Genomic DNA, 3,724 nt, shown 5'->3' on the forward strand with positions numbered 1-3,724 from the left:
AAAACTACAAATCAATCAGTAAAAGGTGCAAATCAAAACTACAAATCAATCGGCAACCAAATGCAATTATAAAGTTACAGTCAACTTCAACCCTTTGGCAATTTTTCACATCCTATTCATATTACACAACCACTTTGATCCAATTGCAACATGACCATTAAATAAATATCAAAGGTAAATGTTGAAAACTAACCGAAGGAAAAGACCGAAAAAAAAACTTGTATAAACAGATAAACCCTCACCACCAAAAATGAGAAAGAAAACATGACCTAATAACACAACCTGAAAAAAATTCCACTCATCAAACCCCTCTCAAATCCAACTCTATTGCTATGCTGCTCGTTTGTAAGCTTACCTTTTAATCCCGACGCCAGCCCACGCTTGTTTTTATCATTGCCTGCTTCTAATATAAACCATTTTACAGTTTGTTGACAATGGGCTTGTATTTGATGATATTATGTTCAAAGTTTTTTACAGCAAACCAGCGAGCATAGCCCCCGGGTCTGATGCTGCAATGGCTGGAGTAGTTAGTTGAGCCACAGGTGCAGGAGGTTTTGCAGCTGTAGGAGTGCTAACTAATTGTTCCTTGATGAATTCCTTCAACCTGTTTACACATGTAGTTACATTATGTCTCCATGTGTACACACTTGTCCTTTGGTTAAAATGACCTTCTGGCAGGGGTTTTTTCAAAATAACCAATAGCTGCAAAAACCACCTTACAATATTCTAAATTTAGAAGAATTATCATGGAGAAAGAGAACCAATCAAATCAACAAAATTGTAGATCATATAACAAGTGAAAGAAAGCACAGCATTTCAAGATCAAGTTTAAAATTCAACTGCAAACACCGTATGAATATGAAATATGTTTAAGCGAAACTTGAGCTTGGTGGTGCGCCTCCTCCATAACTGCCACCTCCACGACCAAAGCTCGGCCTTCCACCAGGACCCTGCACAGCAAGTTTCAGTACACTATAGGTTAGACAACCATGAATGAACCCATCAACACATATAACAAGTACATTCAGTAACAGTTGATAACTGAGCCATCATTTAAGAACCACATTCAGATAGCAAGAAAATAGTAGCCCATCATCGCAATATGATACATATACAAAATTTGCTCTTCAAACATATCATCCCTGTCCTTTTTAGAAAGTAATACTGTTCCAAGAAAATTGTCCTATGATTGCAAACAAAAAACCTTCATTTTTATGGTAACAACCCAKTAAAGAGGTTAGTTATTTCCAACTTCAAAGCTTTTAAAAGAAAGGACATCTTCAGTTTTATGTTGTTAAATCTGTCATCAATTATATGAAAGAAAATTATATGTATTAGTTACATTCCATGATCAAAGATGCACCAACAACAATATGATTGCAATCTCAATTATGCAGTAGAAAAAAAGGCTCATCTTCAATTATGTTTTGAAAACCATCWTCTTGATGTTCMCATAAGAATTGCAATCTCGATCTAGCAGATACCATTCAGCTCAATAGTACAAAAACAGAACCCATCAAGTCTCGCTGCCTACACTTACCGCCACCATCATATTTATTCTACCTAAATTAGTAATCAACACCACTCAATCTTGTGTCATTATACCATAATGCTTAAGTAAAAAATAAATACATGTAACTATCAAAAGCAACATGAATGATATCTTACCCCCACGAATAAATACAGTCGAAGCCCTTGAATTTGCACAATCCKCAATATAAAGCATCCAATCTTTTGTGGTACCAAATGCCTTCTCTCTTACCAAACCAACCTGTCCATAATGAAGATAACTATATTACATTAGGATGCACAACCAATGTCAAATGTTTMAGTAAAAGTCATATCACATACTACAACATGAAATCAAATGTCATAGAGCATAATGTCCAACACTATTTTCAGCAAGTAAATTTGTATCTGGTGGGGAGAAGTGTTTGGTTAACTACAAGTGTTTCAAATGGACGAGTTACCAAATCTGCTATGAAACTACCARSCTGCATATTGCAATTAGAAGCTCAATATTGTATTCTAGTAAACAATAGTTTGCATAACTAAGAMCTGTACTCATAACTTTGCATGTAAATCATAAGCAAGTTAAAGTGGACTTCCTGGCCAACGATACAGCCTAAAGAAAATCGGGGAAAGTTGAGTATGAACTATGAAGAGCACCATGATTCAAGACACCAAATAAAATATTATAACAAAATTGTTGAGAAGAAAGTACCTCCTGGGTTTTTTTGGAGAACTTTTAAATAGTATGGATGGAATTTGTTTGATGGGATTAGGAACGGGAATCTCCCATGGGCTCGGTCTTGTTCCACAAGTACTGCCTCCCATTCTTGATGATGAACWCTACTATCTCGTCAACTAACCATTTCATGTTAGAGGGAGGATCCAGGAGCATGTTCTCGATCTTGGGAATAGAAGGAAGAGAAGAAGCCCGCAACTTATCTGGAACAGCAGAGAGTGAACCCAAGGACTCGCCTTTTCTCATGTTGCTAGTTCGTCCAGTTCTCATGCTGTTTAAAACTGCAAGAGATGGACATAGAGAGAGAGAAGGTAATATAGATTTTTTTCACAAGAGGTAAAAAGACAAAAGAGTCCATTTGTTCAGTTCATAAACAGTAGACCACAACATGTCAATGTCTATATGGGTCTATACRTACATACTACTAAAGTCTGCTTACTGTTTACTGTTGATTACCTACGAAATACAGCAGCAACAACAGCAATAGGGTGTCTCTTGATCTGGAGTCAAACCTAAAGTCAACATCATCAAGAGGACCCTGTGTGCCTTCTCGACCTTCTTCATCGTACAAAAGTTCTGAATCAAAGCATTGAAAGAATAAAACATCTGGCTTTACCCCATTCGTTTGCATATTCTTCATCAAAGCCTTTGCTTTAAAAACATCACCAATAATACATAATGAAAAGATCAGGATATTATATGTTATAGCATTCGGATGAACACCCCAATCAACCATCTCGTTTAAACAATCAAGAGCGTCATCAATTTGATGGGTCCTACAAAGACAAAATATAGAGCCTCATACATTTCATATATCTAAACCTTAACAAGAGTGCTTYTATAAAGCATACAAGCGACCTAGTTTTAGATAATCCACCAATTATCATCATCATATCAATCACCAAACTGTCCTAAATTCTCATCACATTGTCTGGACTCTGGTGTACATTTTGGCTCAAGTGTTGCAAATGATAAGCCTTAAAACATGAGCTCAAGTGCTAACCTGTGCCCAGGTGTTAAAATTGCATAGACCTATTTAAAGATGTATCTTCTTCAATCAATTCATAGTTAGAATCCTCCAAATGAGCTAGAATAKATGCAGCCTATTTGCTTTGTGTCTAAGAACATATTGACAACATATGAGAAAGTTTTCAAAGTTCACAAAGCTTGATTGATAAAAGAAGAAACCAAGGGCAAAACTGAGATGTCTATAGAAAACATTTTACCAAATATTTGAGCAAGGAATGAAAGGCAGATATAATACAAACTTGGATCACAAATCTACAACCAAGAACAACATTCAATTTTGCAAGTCTAAAACATCTAGATAACTCAAGTGTCACAAAATAACGAGGACAATCGAAATTAACAATCTTAACAGAAAAAAGTAAAATATTGTACACCCAAACATAAAAACAACTACTTTACCTGCACTAAAGCACTGTAACAGCCTATAGGCTTCTCAGATTCCAAACT

General features: G+C 35.8%; 1 long non-coding RNA gene across 1 annotated transcript; it reads right to left on the reverse strand.

Moving 5' to 3' along the window:
* Positions 1-771: 771 nt before the first annotated feature.
* On the reverse strand, positions 772-2,363 carry LOC112501175. The gene is made up of 3 exons (XR_003067431.1): positions 2,225-2,363; positions 1,669-1,771; positions 772-950 (listed from the first exon to the last, which is right to left on the reverse strand). It is a non-coding gene; the product is annotated as an uncharacterized LOC112501175 (long non-coding RNA).
* Between the last annotated feature and the right edge of the window lie 1,361 nt (positions 2,364-3,724).

The sequence above is a fragment of the Cynara cardunculus genome (genome assembly GCF_001531365.2).
Source record: "Cynara cardunculus var. scolymus isolate 2C chromosome LG 1, CcrdV1, whole genome shotgun sequence".
Lineage (NCBI taxonomy): Eukaryota > Viridiplantae > Streptophyta > Magnoliopsida > Asterales > Asteraceae > Cynara > Cynara cardunculus.